Source organism: Anas platyrhynchos, chromosome 5 (assembly GCF_047663525.1).
Source record: "Anas platyrhynchos isolate ZD024472 breed Pekin duck chromosome 5, IASCAAS_PekinDuck_T2T, whole genome shotgun sequence".
NCBI classification, from domain to species: domain Eukaryota; kingdom Metazoa; phylum Chordata; class Aves; order Anseriformes; family Anatidae; genus Anas; species Anas platyrhynchos.
Window position 1 is genome coordinate 21,676,010 of NC_092591.1, and position 22,380 is coordinate 21,698,389.

A 22,380-nucleotide genomic window follows, 5' to 3' on the forward strand; every position below is an offset into this window, starting at 1 on the left:
TTTTTTTTTGGCAATAAAAGGGGGACAGTGGTACTTGCAGTGGAGTGTATATCCTATCATATGGGTGTAGGAGAGCTGCAAATAGATTTTTTTTTTTTTTTTTTCTACACAGAGGTATTCACTTGGGCCCAGTTCCTGCAGACACTACTCTACATGTGTTTAACTTCTGACACGTGAATAATTCAGCTGAAGTCAAACTGACATGTGATGCCACGAACCCCCCTTGGGAAATTAGTTATTACTGCTGGGAATATTCCATGGAGCTATATATATGCAGGCTACCTATATCGAGAACAAATGTAGACAGTGTTGCCAGGGAACCCCAGGAGTTTTGAAGGCAAGAACAGACTGAAAGGGTCTGTCCTCTGCAGCTTACACTACAAAACTACACACTGTGGATTATACTCTGCCCTGCGAGGTCTCCCTGCGTATTCTGCCTGCATTTCACTGCAAATCATTCTTCTCAGCTGGGTGCATGGCTGCAGGGACACCACAGGTCTTTTAGGCTGAGCAAAGATGTCCTAACAACAACTTCTTTGACAAAAAAGGGATGGCTTTATAACAAAAGTCATTCCTGAGCACCTGGAGTCCAGTACATCCTTATTGTTTTTGGTCTCAGATGTTTTTAAAGATTTGGCTACAGAATTAAAACTTGCCAGTTAGGTCAATAATGTCAATAATGTTAATGTTAGGTCAAAAATATTAGTAATGTTACCTTCCTCCACTCTTCCACCATACTCAAATGCCATCCTTCCATACGGGCCAGAATATTGCTATTTATGTCTTTCCCTCCTGTTGCTTTTTGACAAAATCACCACTTGTTTTCTTCTTTCTCACAGCTGCATAAAAATCAAGATTTGTCTTTGCCTTCAGGGCATTTCTTGATTTAAGTCTTTTACAGTCAGGGCAGCTGTAGCTGGTGTTGAGGAAGATGGCCACAGAGCTCAGACAACCACTGCAAACTGTTTTCTGTTTGCACCCCATTTTGTTGTCAAGTCACCCCTGCCTGACTTGTTTGCGCATTTTCACTCAACCTTTTATTCACCTACTTCTACACTACCATGTGGGATGTGCTTTCTGACTGAGCCAAAAGACCACAATACCACAATTCTTCCATATTTGTCTTTTGCTGTGTACAAGACCTTAGTCAGCGGACACAGTTAAAGGTAACTGTATACACAAAGATTTGTAAATGTAATAGATGTGTATGCTGGCAACTGTGCTGCTTAATTTTGTCTGTTGTGTGGTTAGCTCTTTAGGCAGACCTGTATTTTCCTTTGCATGGGGATTCTTTAGATAACACAATGAACAAATACATAAATAAGTGAAAGCAAGAACATAAATTCACACTGCTTTGGTCTCTTGCCTCTGAAAATTGTAGGTACAATCTTAAGAACAAAGACAGAAACAAATAATTGACGTGGGTCAGGAAAACAGAACACCTCTGTAGCTAATTTAAGGGCAAGAGGTGGAAGCAAGGAGAAGTCAGAGTGCCTTAAGAGATTCCTCATCTGCTTCATTTCTTAATAGATTCCTGATCAGAGCCATCAAGTCTCTGAGCTTTAATTCCTCTGTGTCAATGTCCACCTTGTCATAGAACCATAGAATCATAGAGCATCTTGGGTTGGAAGGGACCTTAAAGATCATCTAGTTCATTACATAACACAACAGTATTGCTTCATGGTGGTAGTTTAAAAATTAATTGGCCACTGTTTATGAAATTAGTTTCTAAATGCTAATGAGGAACAATACAATTTTCTCAAATTTGGCTGAGAATTGTATATTACATTTTGACTCCATTTCAGTGAAAGTCATGATTTTCTATTTCAGTCTGGCTACTCAGTGAATGGGAAGTAGGTATACCAATGAATTCATTGAAAATGCTCAGTAGGGTAAATGCATGGAAACAACTGGTGCAAAAACTAGCCAGGTGTTTTCAATTCTAGAATAAAAACTGATTTCCTCAGAGAAAGTAGGGACCACACTCTCCTTTAGTAAAGGTGATCTGTCTTAGGCAGTTGGTTTACTTTGATCACCTGTGCTGTTCAGATGGAGAGGGAGAGATGCAGTTGTTTCTTTCTTCCAGTGAGTTTATTATTTCAGAATTAAAAAAAAAAAAAAAAGCAGTTTTATTTTATTTAAAATAGGTATTCTGCCTGTCCTTGTTCCCATCCTCCTCCCCTCAGTGGGATCCCCCTCAGTAAAGTTCAAGAAGTTCAAGTATGAATTTTAGCGTGTCTCATCTTTATTTCAGAAACTTCAGTAATGGACTCCCTCAATAGGCAGCAAGCTGTAATACCAGATATGCCCTGATAACCTGAAGAATATGGGTAAGTGTAATATTTTTAAATGGTATTAGACATAGTTTTTTTTTTTTTTTTTTTTTTTTCCTTCAGAGATTTTTCTTTCATATAATGGTACAAAAGTAAGCCTTGAGTGAGTTCCTGTGGGTGCTGGAATTTCATTCACCCACACAGTATTGTTGAAACATTAATTGCTGTGGGAGACTTCTAACGTATGAGGGGCTGATAACAGAAGAGTGTGTTTGTATAGCATGTTATAAAGATCTTGGGGAGAGTGAGGAGGACAAGGAAGGTACCTGCATGCTGTGGCTGTTTTTCATTGCATTTCCAAATACACTTGTTATTTTCTGTGAGTAGAAGTTTAGATCTGTAAGAATACCGCTGCTAAAGAGCTTCTCCAGGTGCTAGTGTTGTCCCTGTGTCCTTAGTAACTGTGTTCATTAAAAATGCATAGATTTCCAGTACCTTGATAAGAGAAGTGTGATTATCCCAGTTTTAAGGACTGGACTTGTGACACAGTGTGTCTGTGCAACTTTCCAACAGGACATAGTCTCTGTGTGAAGATCAAAATTAAGTTCACAGGTGCTGGATCCCAGTTCAGCTCTGGCCTGATCTTCTACTGCATTGGAGATGGAGAAATTGGACCTTTCTCAATCCAGAATGAAGTTTCTTCTCTAGCACAGGAGTGCTGGTTGGTTTTTAACATATGAGCAACCACTATATGAATGCAGCGCAGGATAGATCCTTGGCTGATGTATGTTGGCCTGACTCCACCGAAGTCATATGAAACTATGAAAATTGTCAGCAGCTGTGGATCTGCTGTTTTGTGTATGCTCACATTCATTACAAGAAATCATTCTTTCTATGAATGATGAACAAGCTCTTAGAAAAATCTTATTCATTCTAAAGACTGAATCTTTAGTCTCAACTTTCCCAAAGTGTTGAACACTGTGGCCCTTGCTTTAGCTCTTTGAAGCTGTACTGCAACATAACCCTTCTTTTCTTTTTTACTTCTTTCCCTTGAACAGCCTCACTATCAGAGCACTTGAGTGGGCCTCCAGAAATCTGTTCTTGCTACAGGCCCCCTTCAGCTGATACTTTAGACTTTCTAATTTTAGTAGGCTAAGATTTACAACTGTGGCCCGCTGCATGTGGGTGAAGAGACTTAATTTTTCAGTAGCTCCAGTACTACAGTGATGCAACCATGACTAATCCTACAAATAACATGTGTGCATGTATATATGTGTGTATTTGTGTTTATACATGTATGTGTATATACACATGCTTTGAGTCTCACTCACACTTGTGTCGGAATTGGGCACGTGAAAAAAAAAAAATAATGATAAAGTATAATAATTTAGAACTTGGCAGGCTGAAGGGTGCTATCTCTTTGTGCAATCTCACAAAATCATGATGAATTGCCTAGACAGGAAAGGGACAATGCCCCAAAGCTTATTTCCTCTGCATGCATGTGTGTTTTTTCTTGTTCTCTCTATTTTCCCTGTGCTTTTTACCACTGCAAAAATTCTTTTAAATCTTCCTGGTGCATATGCAAGTGATTTAATTTAAATAAATTCAATTATGCTGAAAACAAGAAATTAATAATGTTCATTGAAGTGATGATTGTTGTTCACATCAAAAAGACTTTTAGTCTTTTAAACAGACATATAAATTAGAAGCATGTACTGGTGTATATGCAATAACAAGAAGAGGCCCTTTCTCACAATATAAATATATCTTGACTGTCAGTCAAATCTCAAGCATTTCAGTTGAATCTGAAGAAATAAATGCAGTGAAAATTATGAAAGTTTAAACTGTACAAGTGATTGCTGACTCACATGGAGACACATTATTGTTCAGGTGGAGATCGCAGTGGCAGCTCTTGTACTGGATGAGCTCTCCTTTTGTGTTAGGTGCTGCACAAACGCTGGGCTTGGTAGTAAAGAGAAATTAGATGTTAAGATCTGCCCCACTAGATAAAGGCAGAAGAATCTCAGTGTCAGTGGCAAAAATGAAAATTCCTTAGTGCAGCTCCAGAGATGAGGGAGGAACAGGAGGCAGAGTTATAGTGAAAGTCTTCCTATAAATGTGATTTTTAAAAAATAAATCCAATAGTTTATCTGAAGTAATCTTCCACTTTTTCACATTGGAAATTTAAGTAAATGAATAGGGGGGGCAAAAAACTAACAACAGGAAGCCCACAGTAAAATGCAAGCTAAAGCCTGTTAAGGCCAGGATGAGACCTTACCTCTTGGGTCCCAGTTTCTTGCAATAACTAGATCACACTGCATCCATCAGTGTCATTCATCATGTGTTTTGGTTATCCCTCTTCTGACCACTTTATTTGTTCAAAATGATTCATCAGCATAGATTGTCTTGAGTCAGTAGAAATAATATACTCAGCATACAGAGTTCTCTTTCCCCTAAAAGTCTACTGTTCCTAATTCCCAGATAAACAGGAAGACCTCCCATAAACACGATCGTTATATGTTTTTCCATATTTAAGTGGTATCTCTTAGCCTGTGTGATCAATGCCTGGCTTGCCTGCCCTATGTAGAAGCATGAGTGTTTAAAGAAAAGCCAGTGTTTCTGCACAGTACAAGAAAACAGACATTGTCTATGGATGGCAATTATTCAATTACTCCAAATATTTTTATTATGTTCTATGGCTCTGCTCTTTTACAGCAGATGGTGTCAGCTGCAGGTTGTTTTTTTCACCATGGATTTTTTTTTTTAAATTTTCCTATAATCTACTCATTTTCTCCTTAGTGCCTCAGCCACTTTTGCCAAAAAGATTTTTTTGTTTTTATTCCTTGCAATGGGACATAGTACGGTGATGAAAGGTATTGTAGCTGGCATAGCCTGCAGGTGCTGTGAAGCTGGGTAGAATACTTCAGCTCTTTCTCACTCTTTTAATCTTGGCTTACAATCATACTGACTTATTAAAAACAAAATGGAAAAAAACCAACCCACCCAAATATTTCAGTTTGATTTTTATCATGAAAGAGCTTCTGTGCCAAGAAGACACCTGGCTGGTTTTAGAGTGCTGTTTTCTAATATGGACAGATTTCCGGATTATTTATTTTTCCAAGTGCCATGGCAGACTTTTGAGGTCTGAACATCAGTTACCTGTCCACAAACAAATCAAAAATATAGAAAGGCTTTCTAGAATCACCCCATCCAGAGACTGTGGCATGCTGATAGAGGGCACAGTTATATCAGCCAGGTGAAGATTTAGAATCTTCCTGTGTTATTATAACTTCACCTTTTCATCAGTGTACTCCAGGATCTTTATTTTCCTTACGAAGTAAGTGTGGTTTCAGTGTGGTTTCAGACTTCTGTTTAGTGTTTATCAGATCTTGCTTAGTTTATGACCTTGAACACTTGGAGACAAACTCCTGAACTTACTGATTCCAAACTATAGGGTTATGGCAGTGATACAAGAAGTCAGGAAACAACTGGAAATTCAGTTGCAGAAGTGAAATTCAGAGCTACCAGTGTACTGTTAGTCCAAAGGGGTGTTTCCAGTGAGAAAGCTTGGAAGCTGTGATACTACCTTGCCAAGAAATGAAGCTGTGGCTGTCAGTTGCTGTTGTTATTGTCTAAAAAATGACAATGGGTGGCACTCAGGAGGTTCTTCCGTGATCTTGCAATAGGAAGTTTTACTCCAGTGGGTCACAACTAAAAGGGCTATCAAGGATGTACTGAGTGGACTCTGTGGCAGAATGAGACTGAAATAACTGCTCTTCATTGTTATGCTTATGAAAGAATGCTTCTGAGGCAGGCTGTAGACTCCTTACTAGTAGTTCCTAGTGAACTCTGGACATACTTCATATTTACAGCAGCCCTATGTACATACCTACTTGCTCTGGCTCTCCAGTTGGCTCTCTTTTGATAATATTGGTCAAAAAAGAAGCTCTAGAGTTTCTCTGCCAGTATTCTGATGTTGCCTCCTGTAAATTTGTTTGGGATTTGTAGTCTGTTTGAGCTCAGACTGAGAGCTGGTTTTTTTTTTTTTTTTTTTTTTTTTTAATTCTGAAATAACAAACTCACTGGAAGAAAGCTGATGAGAGATAATACATAGCCTGGCTCAGTTACGGGAAAATCCTGTAATACAGAATACTCCTCAAGTGCTCGGTCACATACTGTGACTATGTAACCAAGAAGTATGTTTCTATAATATGTAATATAAATGAGGACCTTGGAGTATAACATTCTCTGTACTCTTTTGTTAGTTGTTATTTTTATACTATGGAAATTTTTATTTCACAAAGAAATTCACCCTGACCAGAATCAGGTGTCTGTTGTCTCTGAACCATTTCATCATATGAGTACAATGTATTTTATTTTTTTTTATTATGCCATCCTAGATAATTTACTGTTTCATCTGAAAGACTAAACAGGGTTGAGCCTGTGCGGTATCTGGATGAATGCCTTCCAAGAAAAAGTTAGTATCATACAGGAAATAGTGTTGGTGATTCATAACAAAATTACGACTGTTCAGATTTAAAGTAACTCAGAAATAATTAATCTTTTAGATTGTGAAGAGGTGAAAAAGTTGAGTCATTCTCTTTACCATGAATCATAAGGTTTTTCTGGTGTTGTGGGTAACTTGTAATTTTTGCTTTTTATTCTTTTTTTCTTTTTGTGGAAAACCTCTCATATGAATCATGCTATGCTGTTCTACAGTTGCCCTTTAGCAGCCTTAATCTACCTGATTCTCTCTCAGGTGTTTGTACAGTAGGATGCATTTGGTCATAAATCCCTCGGCCTACCACTGTCACCCTTGCTGCCAAGGTACCAATACATTACACTTCTTCCATGGCATAGCGGGAACAAAAAACTACATCATGTAGAACTAACTCATTGCTTAAGTGAGCTGAGTAGTAAAGGCAGATGGCTTTTTAATATGAATCACCTGTATTGAAGAAAACTTTGCTGTCAAAAAAAAAAAAAAGGAAAAAAAAAAAGAAAAACTTTGAGAAAACTACTTGATAACTTCTAGCAGGAATTGAGGATATGGATCAGGGTGGTAGTATGCTCAGGGAATGAGATTTTAAATCTACAAGAGAATCAACTTTGCACTGCCAGTTTTCCACTAAGATTATTATCTCTCATCAGCTTTCATGTTTGTGTCAAATGGAAGACGTGAAGATGAGAGACTTACTGACAGTCACAAACTAAGCCGATGATCAGTGCGCATTATTTTCCTAGTTTCCTGGTTTTACTGTACTGAAAAAAAAGTTGTTTTTTTTTTTTTTTTTCCTCCTTTTCTGTGTGATTTTAGGAGAGAGATTTTGATTTTCTGAGTTAAAAAATAAACTACATATCCCATTATATGAGTAAGATTCATCTTTACCAGTGTAGACCCTCTCCTCAGTATAGGCATTGCAAGGCCTGTCACAGCTGTCAAAGCCTTATCATGATCACTTTGTGCTAACAACAACACAAACTGGGCCAAACTGAGACTGACTTCAGAAATAATTTAGCTGAATTCGAATTACAGACTTGCTTGGTCCGATGCATATTTGGTGCCCAAAGGATGATTCGGGAGGGGTGAAGCACCAGATGGTTGTACTGACATTCAGAGACACATCAACAGGCTGGAGAAATGTGCCTGCAGGAATCTTGTGATGTTCAACAATGGGAAATGCTAAGTCCTGCAACAGAGAAGGAATAACCACAGGCACCAGTATATGCTGGCGGCTGTCTGCAAATCAGCTTGGAAGAAAGGGACCTGAGGGTCCTGATGGAGACAAAGTTGAACATGATCCAGCAGTGTGCCTTTGCAGCAAAGAAGGCTAACAGCCTCTTAGTCTGCATGAGGGAGAGCAGTGCCAGCAGAACAAGGGAGGTGATACTTTCCCTCTACACAGCACTGCTGAGACCATACCTGGGGTCTACTTGTGTCCAGTGCAGGGATCCCAGCGCTGGACACATGAGAAGCATGGACCTCCTGGAGTGAGTCTAGTGAGGGACCAAGAAGTTGATTAAGGTACTGGAGCATCTCATATGAGGACAGGCTGAGAGAGCTGGACTGTTCAGCTTGCAGAGGAGAAGGCTCAGGAGGTTCATGTATAATGTCTGATGGGGGGGGGGAGAGTGAGGCAGGGTGATAAAGATGATAAAGTCAGAATCTTATCAGTGTTGCCCAGTGGTGAGACAATAGGAACAAGCAAACACTGGAAAGTACATTTTAGCTGAATAGGGGGGAAAAAAAAAAAAAGCTGCTTAACTGGAAAGGTGGTCAAATACCAGAACAGGTTGCACTGAGAGGTTGTGGAGTCTCCATCATGGAAATACTCAAAATCTGACTGGGTAATGCCCTACTCTAGCTGACCCTGATTTGAGCAGGGGGCCTTGGACCTCTGAGGGTCTTGGTTAACCTCCATCACTCTTTGATTCTGCACAGCTCTCTGTAGGTAACTGAACTGTCTAAGCACAGTGGGGAAAGCTAACTGCCATACTTTGCATTCCTCAGCAAAACTAAGGTCAGTGGAGTGACCTTTTGAGAAGAAAATATAGAGATTGGAAGCCTTTTGAACTCTAGAAGTTGTTGGTTTGTCAAATACTCTGCATGAGAGAAGTGGCAGAAGTCACATACCTTGAAACTTCTACCAGTTGAGACTATCTCTTCAGAATAATTGTAGAGATCAAGCCTATTTTGGCATAAAAGTGGACTGCACAGGTCTCTGCCTGTGGAGGCAAATATCTGTGATTCAGACATTGCAACACAAAGGGACACATGTTACTAAAGCAGTATGTTACATGCATTATTTGGAAGTAATAATATATGACAGTAACTCAAAAATGCGGTTTAAATTTACTAGCAAAAAAAGAAGTCATCAAGAGGAGGTGACTCACTTTGTAATGTTGTTACCTGGAACAGTTTGAGCTGACCCTCTTATGTTCTAGAGCATTTGAGGGATTTATCTGCGTAATGCAAGTGGGTGTCCTGGTTTGGTTGGAATAGATTTAATTTTCTTCATGGTAGCTTGTATATTAAGAATTTGTAAGGATAACAGTGCTGATAACACATGGATGATTTAGTTGCTGCTGAGTGGTGCTTACACAGAGTCAAGGGCTTCCCTGTTTCTCAAGCTGCCTGCTAGTGAATAGGCTGGGGATGCACAAGAAGCTGGGAGGGGACATGGTCAGGAGAGCTAACCCAAAGTGACCAAAAGAATATTCTGTACCATACAACATCGTGCTTAAACATAAGACTGAGGAGAGCTGCCTGGAGGGCTGCAACTGGGTATTGGTCAGTTTGTGTCAAGCAATTGTGTTCTGCATCACTCTTACTCCCCTCCGCCCTCTTCTGTTGTGTGTGTGTGTTCTCCCCCTATCCCCCATTCTTATTAAACTGTCTTTATTTCAACCCATGAGCATTCTAACCTTTGCCCTTCCAAATTTCTTTCCCCCCATCCAGCTGGGGATGAGAGGTAGAATGAGCAAATGAGTGGCTGTAAGGTGCTTAGCTGCTTACCAGCATTAAAACACAACCACAGGAAAATGAAATGCATGAAGCCAGGTTTGTTAGTCTAGCTGTGCTCTTCTGGAATGCTTATCAGTTCCTTACGTATTTTTAACTGTCTAGAGAACCTGAAATTGGAGGTTTGTTGTTTTTTTCATACCTTCAAATATGTTTAAAACCTTGAGAGAAACATGGGACAGCAATGCCTTCCTGGCATACTGAATTCACCCAGCTACTGCAACAGAAAAGGTATGGGCCTTGGATTTTACGAGGAAAAGTGTATTTCTGCTTGCCTGCTGAAATAAAGGATTAGTTTTTATTGCATGGCCCCTCATTAATTTTTAACTAGTTGCTAGTTGGTTCCTTAACTCAATTCACTCTAATTAATTAATGTGATAAGATAGAATACCCTAATAGTTCTTGCTTACACACTTATTAATACAAATGAGTGGAATCAGCATTATGCACCTGTTCTTGGTAATCTGTGCACATACTAGTGAATTATCATTGCCTCTCAGAAATAACATCCATAGTGATGTTTTGTTATACCTTAATGCTGGCTGATAGAAGCTCATGTTATCACATTGCATAGGATGCTTTGGAAAATACAGTCACTCACTGTGACTGTGAACCATGGCTGAACTTCATACATCCAGAAGACACAGCTTTAATTTACTCGCTACCCCCAAAACAATTCATGGCCTGAAATGCTGTAATTGGAAAGTGTCTTAGAATTATCAATATATTAAGTATCACTAAGGTACAAAAAATCAGAAAGCATAAAGTACGTGAGCATCTCCCATTTTGACCTTTTCTCACTCCCATTATTTTTCTTGTTTAAAAAAGAAAAAAACAAAAAACAAAAACAATCAAACAAAAAAGATAAATCTTTATCTTGTTTAAAACTTGTTTTCCAGAGCTTGAGCTTTGACCCTCCAAAAATACTGTCTTAATGATCAAGCTCAGTATTCTGGCATTTTGCATGTGCTAGAATAGGCAGAATTGACATCCTGAGTGGTAGATTCTTATTTAGGCTGTGGACATTTGAAAACTACTCCTAAATGTACATAGATTAATTCTTCACATAGAATGGTTTGTGTTGGAAGGGACTTTAAATACCATCGAATTCTAACCCCCCTGCCATGGGAAGGGACATTTTCCACTAGACCAGGTTGCCCAGAGCCCTATCTAACCTGGCTTTGAACACCTCCAGGGATATGGCATCCACAGTTTGTCTGGGCAACCTGTTCCAGTGCTTCACCACCCTCTGAGTGAAGAATTTTCTTTTAATATCTAATCTTACCTATTTTCTTTCAGTTTGAAACTGTTACTCCTTGTCCTATCACTACAATCCCTGACAGAGTCCTTCCCCAGCTTTTGTGTAGGCCCTCTTTAGATACTACAAGGCTGCTATAAGGTCTCCCTGAAGCCTTCAGTTCCCTAGGCTGAACAACTTGAATTCTCTCAGCCTCTCTTCACAGGAGAGGTGTTCCAGCTCTCTGATCATCCTTGTGGCCCTCCTCTAGGCTCACTGCAACAAGTTCATGTCTTCCTTAAGCTGTGGGCCCCAGAGCTGAATGCAGTACTCTGCATTCAGGGTGGGGCTTGTGAGAGCAGAGTAGAGGGGGGAGAATCCCCTCCCTTGACCTGCTGGTCACATTTTTTTTGATGCAAGTCCACCTTGTCAGCTTGTGTGGAGCTCTTCGTCCACCAGTACTCCCAAGTCCTTCTGCTCAGGGCTGCTCTCAAGCCATTCTCCACCTAGTCTGTGTTGGTCCTCAAGAGTGCCTGACTCATGCAGGACCTTGTACTTGGCCTTGTTGAAGTGTATGAGGTTCACACAGGCCCAGCTCTCAAGCCTGTCAAGGTTCCTCTGGATGGCATCCCTTCCCTCCACTGTGTCAACTGTACACAGCTTGGTGTCATCCACAAAATTCCTGAGGGTGCACTCAATCCCACTGTGATTGTCACCAACCACTGTGTTAAATGATACTGGTTCCAACACAGACCCCTGAGGGACACCACTTCCCAATGGTCTCTACCTGGACATCATATAATTGATTGCAACTTTTATCCACCTTATCCACCAAGTGATCAATCCATCAATTCCATGTCTCTTCAATTTAGAGACAAAGCTGTTGTGCAGGATAGTATCAAATGCTTTACACAGGACTAGGTAGATGATGTCAGTTGCTCCAAATCCCCTTACCCAGTTTTACCCAAACTCATAAATTACATATCTTAGCTTCCAAAGTAATCCGGAATTGCTGATTATTTCTGATGCAACTGTTTCTCTACTGTTATGTGTTGTCCCTCTAATCCATACCTTACCTTTTTCTCCTGTACCTCCTTCTACAAAGAACTTACACAAGTGGAACACTTCCCTATCTTTTCTGCTGAGATGTTTATAAGATCTTTGATGTGAGATGCGATGCCTTTTTCATTCTTATACGAGTCTGCTGAGAGTGACCAGAAATCAGGACTTTGGTTTTACGCACTTACAGACTGCTTGCTGTAGGCATGTTATGGTCTCAGGGAGTGACCTCTGGAAGCACAATATGAAGCAGCATATACTGCTGAAACAGAAAGGATGTTTTATATAAATTTAGCTAAAATGTTTATGGAATGGATTGCTGAAAGTTGTTAGGAGGACCAATGGATTTTGATAGGCAGAAGGATATTTTCCTTCTCTCAACTGAAGTAGCAGTGACTGGCTGAGCTTAATATTGCACTGAATGGACCAATTAAGTACAAAATTATTTTTGCACTGTAAAAAATGTTGGGAGGGGTGTTAATGTTATAAGGAACAAAATTTAGTATGCTCAAAAATGAAAATCAAAATCAAGAGATGTATCACAAGTACATGTAGACCTCTTAGGATGGAGAAAGTGAATCAGAAGAGAGAAGGATAGAAATTCTTAGGGGAAGAGAGGCTGAAAATCTGTACATCAGGTTGCATGGCATTTAGCAGTGATAAGAAGCTGAAGGAAATGCTTGCTCGCTGCATGCAGCCTTGACGTTTTGGCCAGTATAACAGGGAGAACAGCAGCTGCAACTGGTGTGCAACTGTCACTCTAGAGGAGCAGCTCCTACCTAATGTGAGCAAAGTAGAAAAACAAAAACAAACAAAAATAAAACGAGAAACAAGTAGAATAAGGATGTGGAAGTCAGTTGGTGTAGTGTGTGGTGTTCGAGCCCTTTTACTGGCAATCTCCTTCTTATAAGGAGCAAAACAGAGACCTCTGATAGGAACTGCAGCATTTTTTCTCCATGACAGGTGGCAGGAGTGCTGAGATCAAGCCTTGTTCTTAGAAATATAAAGGTGTGGTTTTGCACAAAAAATTAATAGATAATTTTATAGCTGTGATAGATATGAACACCACAGCTCACTTGTGAAATGGAGCAACTCAAGATAATCAAAGGCTTTCTTAAAAAGCATATAAAAATTTCTAAGGGACTGCTCCTCGTGAAGTCAGAGAGACTTTTTCCCTGGTACATAGAAAGGCTGAAATCTTAGAATAAAGAAAAAGTGGGGACAAAACATTATAGGATTTGGTCTTACAGCTTTTACTCATGCAAGTAGCTTCACTGATTTCCAAAAGCTTATTCCACGTGGTTAAGCATTGTTTTTCCCAAAGCTTAGGTTGCAGTGTTAGTTTCTCCATCATTTTGAAACGTAAAGGTATTTGGAGCCAGGTCTTTCTGCTGTTGAGGTAATGAACAGAACTTCGTACTTATTTCAAGGGTCCTTTAATCTTTTCAAGGCCTTTTTAATTAAAATGAATTATTTAGTATTTGTACAGCACATTGAAAGTACACAGAGCTGCGTAAGTGCTAAGAGCTGTTGTTATTATTCACCTCATTATTATCTTTTACGTATCCCATAAAACTAGCTATGACTTAGCAGCTAAGCTCCTCAGTTCTCAAGGAAAATAGACATTAGAAAATGCTTTGACTTTTTTATTTATTTATTTATTTATTTTATTAAGCCACGGTAAATTAATACTGCTGATGAATACAACAGTGATGATATTGCATGAGTACCAACTGAATCAATTGAGTTGCCATGCTGAACTGGATCATGATCCTGTTGTTTGCAAGCATGGGCACATAAAAATGATTTGTTCTCTTTACACTCATAAATGTTACACACCATGCATGTAAACTGATACGCCCTTGGAAAATGATAACCTCACACCAAACCTATGCTGGTGTCAGTCATCGTAGATATATACATGTAAGCAAGTTGACAGTCAAAAGTGGAAGGTCCTTCTTGCCAGATACTTCCATAACCCCTGTGCATATGCGTTTCAAGGATGGAGCACTTCACATCACTGTTATAGTAAATTGATCTATGTACAAGTGCAAGATATCAGTCGTACTTGAAAAGCAATGTTTTTGAAACTTTTATGCTGGAGTGAAGAATCCTTGCTTAAAATCAGGTGTGTGTATACTTCGGTATTTCAGAAGGTATTTTGAGGGAGTTGTAGAAAAAATATCTGATTTTGTTTAGAGTAGGTGCAACTTTAACTTCTTTTCTGTGAAATTAGAGCTCTGCTAGTTTCTGAAAACACACGCTCTGCCAAATTTCCTCTAGTATAGGTATATTAGTAAATATAAAAGTGTAACTCTAAATGTGTCTATAGACCTATCTTTTTATAATTGTATATACATACACTCTCTTGATGTTTTGATTTAAAAGAGTTTTATATAAGCAAATAATTTGAATTAATAATAAAAGCAGGATCAGATGATGATAGTGGCAGTGGAAATTGTATATCCCTAAAGTAAATGCTGCACAACGTTATGTAGTCTACCATAATACTTGCCTAACTCTTAGTCATCTTTTGGTTTGGTTGTACCAGAAGGAATTTCTTTCATTATTTTTTGTGGCATACTGGGCAGTACAATACTTCAGCTCTCAGAGTTTTTTGTTTTTTGTTTTTTTTTTAAATACATTGCAACAGATTGGATATAGTCTTTTTTTTTTTTCCCTTGAATTAACAATGTTAGTCCTACCTGTATGCTGTGAAGATGAGGGCCTTTTATTCACTTGTAATAAAACTTGGTAAAGAAAATCACATAGAATCTTGATAGGTTCCTTGGTATTTTGAGTATAAGGGAATAATAGGCTATTGCCTAGATAAATCACAAGAAATAGCTCAAGATATTCCTATAATCAAACCTCACACGTGAATGGCATTTACATCTTGGCTGTGTTATTCTTATTACTGTTGTTAGTAATATTTTACTTATACTATAAAGCATCTTTGCTCTGAAAATAAAAAAAAAAAAAAAAAAAAATTTAAAAAGCTCACTTAAGTTTCATGAAAACCTGTGTTTGCTATAACTCTTTAGGTAAATATATATATGTATCTTACATGTATATATGTATATGGAAGCCTTGGCAGAGGTTTTCAGTGGCTTATTTAAAAGCACATAGCAAGTTGCTTGATGAATGGGGACAGATTTTTTGACTCTTTATCTACTATTCTGTCTAAACTCACTTATTTCCACCTCCAACAGGATTCTTATGATATAAAGGGAATTATATTTATCTTTCTGAATCTGTTTCCTTTCATATGCCTGTTAAAATTTTGTTAGGAGAAAATGAAGACTAATGTTCTTGGGTACGTGCTCACTGCTGTTATTGAAATGGCCTGTCATACTGAACGTCTGAACAAGCAGCTTTCATCATGTATAATGACTCTACCTTTCCCAAGAGGAGGCTAGCTGCTTGGAAACTTTTTGCTTCTTAAGGTTAGGAAGGTAGCATAACTGAGCAAACAACAGGTATTTATGCAACTTTAAACAGCAAACCATACCTATTCAGAGCAAAGGACATGGTGAAGTGAAAAACCAACAACAAAAAACCCCAACACCTAAACCCTGTACCCATGCTAAACTTCTCTTTAAGACAAAGTTTTGGGCTTTTTTTTTTTTGTTTGTTTCTCAGATATGCTCATCAGATTATCCTACTTTATACGGTTGATTTTCTGGGCTACTTTAATTTTAAATCATTAAGATCTTTATTTTTTCCCCTATCTTTGACCAACACTGATTGTGGCAGCATCAATTGAATAAAGACACAATGATCAAACATTATTTTTCTACTTGTTTCTGGTTTAAATGATTCTTAGACTTAATAAGATGGGTAGAGAGGTTGATGGAGATAAAATAACCATAGAACCCCAAATTCAAGTCCTTGCTGCTATCACAAAATCACAGAATTTCTAGGTTGGAAGAGACCTCAAGATCATCAAGTCCAACCTCTGACCTAAAATATGACTATGCAAATTGCTGAGTTCCTATGGGATTCCACCCCTTTCTCCAATTCTTTCCTTTAGCCTTTTCTATTTAAATTGAACCCCTTCAAGGCAGGGATAGTCAATAATATCTAGTAACACAACGCTTAGTACAGTTTATTATATAACCTAAACACCATATTTACTATTTTAATGCATAGACCATAAAGGGCATGAATCATGATCCTAATGTGGGAACTGTGGGAGCAAATAGATGGAACAGGTTGCTGGATAGTGCAGATTGTCACACAGTTCTGACCATGTAGAAATTGAACACTGAAAGAACTGCAGTTCTACAAGGCTTCCTGGTTCTAAATAATTTCTGTGTAAAATAGGGTAATGGGGTTAAAATCAATTTAAAAATACCTCAAATTCAGAATGAAGAAGTTAAATTTCACTGGCTCAAAGCAAAGGTGTGAATAAAGCTACAGTCTGAATGAGCTTGAAACATGTGCCAGGAGAGTAGAAGACAAACTATGCTTATATCTCACAGTACATAATTCTGTTGTTCATATTTTTCAGTTAGTATCCCCTGTAGCACCATATTATCCATGGAAATACAGTTCAGAAATGTGAGGAGTGCTGAGAAACGTGATGAGTGTTCCATGTAAAAATGAAATATTATTGAAAAGAAAGGAATATTTTTAGAGCAATGACTGATTTCAAATATTTTCCTCAATTTCATGTCACCAGAGGTCTGGAAAGTACTCTAAGGAAAAAACAAAAACAAAAACAAAAAACACAACTTTGTATATATTTGACATCTCACTATGGGAAACACTGTGAATGCTTCTTGCATTATTATCTAGATTGTTTCAGGATGATAGAATTATCTGTTTATAATGCAATAAAGAAAATGTTCTGTGTAGGCAGTTCTTCCAACTAAAGGAAAATGAGGGTGGTTGGGTGGGGGTACAGAGGAGAGACCATGAGCAGATGTTCTGAGCAACTTAGGAAAAAGCTAGAGCCCTGGGGCTAGGGCAGACTTGGAACATTGTTGTGCAAATATGTCCCATGTACGTTTAACAGTTTTTAATAAAAAATGTGGGAAACTGAATGAGTTAATTAAAGAAACAGCCTTTAAATGGCCTGAAAGGAAACATAAAAGTAGTTTACAATGAGCTTTGGACCACTGTAAAATGGTTTAATTCAAAGATCCATAGTTTCTGTCATGAATACTGAAAATGCTCAAGTGAAAAATGAAGCCTTGGACTTTTATCTTTTGATATAAGTTGTAACTTGTCCTTCATTAGGAAAGTGAAGCACCTATGAACTCCTTACTGCCGCAGATGAGAAAGTCTAGCTATTTGTTCCCAAGGATGCAAATACAAATATTTCATCTGCAAACTCACAATTTATAAATGGAATGAAAATGACAATGCTAGAGTATCAGACAAAAAAGACACAAAGCTAGGCTGGGAATTTGAATCCCATTCAAAGAAACAGGCAAACAAATGCAACCCACAAAACCAACCAACCAAAAAAAAAGTTTGAATTGTATTTAGCTGAGATGCAGCTGAAAATGAGAAATGCTCATGGCTATCAACTGTGACAGTCATTCCACCACATTCCTGCCTGGCAAGACTGGTGTGTGTGTGTGTGTGTGTGTGTGTGTGTGTGTGTGTGTGTGAAATGGACAAAGGGGTGTGTAAAGTTGCTAGGGTGGTAGTTTGTGAGATATTAAATGTGTAACAGGGTTAAAGATCTGGTTTACAGACTAAGAAGTCTAGGAGATGGGCAGCTGATACTGACCTCAGAATGGGAATGGTATTCTGGAAAGTTTGTTGCTTGCATTTATAGTATTGACCAGGTCAAACTGATAATAGACCACACTGTTTGTATGTTTTTAAGCCAGCAAATTTAGTTAATTATTTTTAATGGTATGTTAAACTGAAGAAAAAGATGGAGATAGTATCACTTCAATATCAAATTCTGAACAGGATGAACATAAAATAACAGACTGCTAATGACTTCCACTTCAGAACCCACACTTCCTGGATTTAGATTAATACTCGGAGCATCCAGTTTCTAAATTTACTCACCTAAGTTACTCCTCTTGAAAAGGAGCTGTTCTCTCAAAAAGGCAAACTGCTGCTATTGTAAAGCTTTTAATTTTTTGTGTGTTCCAGACAGCCCAGCAAGTGGAACATTCCATTCACTCCTGAAGCAAAGCAATTTTTATGTTAGACCTTCCATAAGGAGGTACTGTGACCAACTTATTCTACTGGCTGGTTATCTTCTGATATAGATTGGCATCCTCTGATCTCAATACAAACAAGGCCTGAACTTTCTGATTTTTTTGGTTTGGGAAGAAAGGGTTGGGGATTGGAGAATGGGATTCAAGTTCAAGAAAATACAATTCTTGGCAATTTCTGTTTCTGACTGAACTGGAAATAAAAGAAGAAGAATCTTTATTATGGTATTTCAACATTTCTACCTCCATTCCTGCACAGAAAATTATCCATGGAGGGTGGAACTTTAAAATGCCTCAGGATATGAAAGAGGGAGATGGAAAACTTGAGCTGTGTAGAGCTATCATCAGCAATTAAAGTTCACATACAAACATGGGACAAGAATGACAGGAGCACGCACTGATTTAGTTCTCCTGAAACACACTGGATTAGGAGGAGCTCTGCAGAGGAACATGGTGCAGAAAAGTGTCAATAGCTTAGCAGGAAAAAAGGAAATGGCCCCTTCTCAGATGAGAATGCTGGGGCTAGAGGACTTTCCTAGAACTCTGAGTTTACCCTAAATTGGTTAGAAAACTGATTAGAAAGTCCTACAGAGATGTTACTAAAATTGTAGTCTATGGTGCTTTAGAAATACGTTTCTAAAGGAATTTAGGAATACATTACCACCATAATTTATGGAGAGCCATATGAGACCCTTCTATACATATCCTTCAGCTGGAGAGTCACATGAGTGGAAGACTTCCAATCCTAATCCCAGCATCTCTCAGGAGTTTGGGGGGTGATTTAAAGAATCTTCAAGGAGATGAAGTTGTTCTGTTCTCATGTTCAATACATTTAAGTCCTTTTTCTTCCTCTTGTGCAATGATCAGAGTATTTGTGCTGATTGATTTCATTTGTGATGAAGTCTTCTGATTGTTCTTATTCATAAATCAGCTTTCCTGTTTTTCTTAAGAGGAACTACCTTATCTTTTAGGGTGGGTAGGGTGTTTTGTTTTGTTCCAAAATTAAGTCTGACTCAGCCAGGTGTGTTTTAGCATCAGGTTTGTTCACTGTAGTTTATTGAAACACAGAGATTATTTTTGTTTTGCATAGAAATTTGGGGTTCATTAGCCAAGGGATGTGGGGAATTTTTCAGTCCTCAAAGTTGTCACTATTACACACCCACACCCACAAGTCAATTATTTCACTTTGCTGTCATACAGTGAATGCAGTCTCTCAGAAGGTGCCAGACTGACAGCTTTGAAGTCTACAGAACAGGTTTCGCAGAGGCATCAGCAGTCCCAGTTCTCGTGCACTTCTGTCTTTTTGAACCATAGTGGTTTGACTGTCAGACAGCCAGAGTTATACCCAGAATCTGTGTATAGCTTGCAATTTCTTAAGATACTCTGTTTTTTCCTTCCTTATCCAGAGGTATCCAGTTATAAAGCCTTTTTCTTCCTCAATTCACTTGAATACTGCCTTAGTCTGGGATCTCTTGAATGGAATGACTTCCATTTGTAGTGCTGACTTGTGGACTGAGTGGGCAGTGAGACTGTCTTCTTTTTCCTGCTCCGAGGGCTCCCCTCCAAATTGTCACGGTGAGCTGCTCTGTGTGGGTAGTTTGCATTCTCACTACCTGTACTCAGTCCCACTTCAGATAAGCTAGAGGCATCGGGTCTTCTGGGCTGTTATATCAGCACCTTTTTTAAACCTGCAGTTATGCAGCAAAATGGCAGTGGCAGAATAACACAAATAAAACAAAACCAAGGCTGATAAAAAAGATAAATAAATTAGGCAGTAGAGATATATTTAGTGCACTCACCTTTTGAAGACGGATAAATAGATTGCTGTAGAGAACAGAGGCAGCTTTAAGCAGGCAGAATGGGGCTGGGTGCCAGTGGGATGAACGTTGTTCCATTCGGACGTAGTGCTGCAGCCGGGAGTGACGGAGGAAGGCAGGGCCTGGAGACTCCACACCATGGATAATCCGTCCAGGTATCACTGTGGCTTGCTTGTAAAATTCCATTTTTAATTGGAGACATTATTTCTTTAAGAAAATACTTTACTGATCCTAATAAAAACAATAAAATAGAAATAGATATTCAGTCAATCAACATCTCAAGACATTTTAAGTGAGGGAATTGTTACTGAGACATGGGAGATTTTTCTCTTTTGGCAAAGGAGAAAGTGCAGTTTTATAAGAGGGACAAATTCTTGTTTGGCTCTAATAAATTTTGCCCAGGGCCAGGGAGGCAAAGATATGGCTAAGCTAAACTATCTCCTCCCCATCTCAAGCCATATCACTCTGCAGCTGCACAATTCTCCAGGGATAAGCTCATGGACACACTAACTAGCCCTCAAACAAAAAGCTTCATTCTTTGATTTTGGCAGTGAAAGCAGTGGGAAGCAGCAAGGCAGGCACACAGGTTATGTGGAATCCTTCGGGATGATTTCTCCCATGAACCTCCTGGGAGCAGGACTGGAGCAGCAGCCTTTTGCTTGCCTGTCACCATGTACCCTTTTCCAGCTGTGCTGCAAAGAGTAACTGCATTTAAAATGGTCTTGTTTAGTCCAAGAAAAAAGAATGAGTAATTAAAATATCAATCCAGTCTGCTTGTTCTGGAGTTTAGGGTCTTGCATTTAAGTTCCTAGATATGGCAGGACTGAGTTCTGTGGAATCTTAAACAGGTAGTTCAGATATAAACACATGAAGAACTACACAACCAAGTGAAGACTGTTAAATACACTATCTGAGATGCAGAAAGTTCATGTAGTTCTTTTATAAAATGAGATCAGAGAAAGTGGCCTGAGCAGGAGTAGCTCCACCTCAGATTTCCTGTGTCCTTGCACAGTTATCAAGAGAGTCGCAGTAAACAAACTTACTAGCTGCCCGCGTCCTAATCTTCACGCTACTGTGGTTGAAACTGGGAAGAAACATGAAGCTATGCATGGATATGGTTTTGATGGCACTGATTTCTATAAACATTACAGAATATGAACATCTATACCGATACTGTTGACTTTAGCCACATACAAGGTCTAGTAACAGTGAATGCTTTAATGCTGTTGGCTTTACTCATTCCACCTTGACAAATTATGGATGATATGTTTAATTTCCCATTACTGACCCTGACTACTCCTTAGATTATGGGAGGACTTGTATTTTCTTTTGCTGATGGAGAACTGAGGTACATTGTAGGGCTGTGCCCAAATAATATAGGAAGGTATGGCAGAGCAGGTAACTGAAAGAAGCTTTAAATGAAACCTATCTCAGTTCTTCCATGCGTTATCTTTATCACTGCCTAATTCTTCCTCGCATATCAAATGGATCCAGTTTTCCTTCAAGAGAGCAAAAGCTCTCTCAATGCCTCTAGATCTGAAAGATCTAGCATTTCTTCCTTCCTTCAAGAAGTTCTGCAGGGAAATAGCAAGAGACTGTTGACTTCACCACTGAACGTTTGCTACAGATAACCTCTTGTCTTTCAAAAGAGATGCAAAGTGGTTTACCCTGTATTTTTGGTGTCTGAGAGAAATAAGCACAGTGATGAGTTGTTTCAGAAGGAGAGGAGTGATAACAGTTATAAGAAGCAGGGATTAAGGTTTCATTCTCTGTTGAGGTCTGCCATACTCCATCAAGCTGAGAAGCAGTGCTTGTGTCCTGCAGGGACAGACTGCTTCTTAAGACAGCAGTGGCAAAAAGAAGTGTCTTTTTGCATCTTTATTTAGTCATAAATCTGCCTTACAGGCAAGGAAGGTTAATAGAGCAAATATGAAATAGCACCTCACACTAGTGTTCCGTGAGCTTCCTGCTCAGCTTCCGATGCACTTCAAAGCTTCATAGCTGTCTGGTCTCCAGCTGTCTTACAAACAACCTCTTCACCCACGAAGCACTCTGCGGGTAGGGGCAGTTGTTTCACAGGAACCCAGAATACATTGTGTTCCCAGCATAGGTTCTTGCCTGACTTTACCTCTAGGGAACAGGAAGAGCCTGAGCTGGACTGTCCTCAGTGCTGTTTGCAAACTGTTCTCAGAAACAATGGCTGATGATTCATCTGGCATCATCATCAACAATCCCCAAGCCTGCCTTTTAACAAACCTTCCCAAAATAAAGAAAGGAGATCTTCACA

At 39.0% G+C, this 22,380-nt stretch overlaps 2 long non-coding RNA genes across 2 annotated transcripts; one reads left to right on the forward strand and one right to left on the reverse strand.

Moving 5' to 3' along the window:
* The first annotated feature begins 1,566 nt into the window (after positions 1-1,566).
* LOC106015245 (uncharacterized) lies at positions 1,567-18,348 on the forward strand. Its single transcript, XR_001187139.5, has 3 exons — positions 1,567-2,085; positions 2,255-2,330; positions 18,212-18,348. It is a non-coding gene; the product is annotated as an uncharacterized lncRNA (long non-coding RNA).
* On the reverse strand, positions 13,511-20,892 carry LOC106015244 (uncharacterized). The gene is made up of 2 exons (XR_001187138.5): positions 20,076-20,892; positions 13,511-19,964 (listed from the first exon to the last, which is right to left on the reverse strand). It is a non-coding gene; the product is annotated as an uncharacterized lncRNA (long non-coding RNA).
* Positions 20,893-22,380: the final 1,488 nt, after the last annotated feature.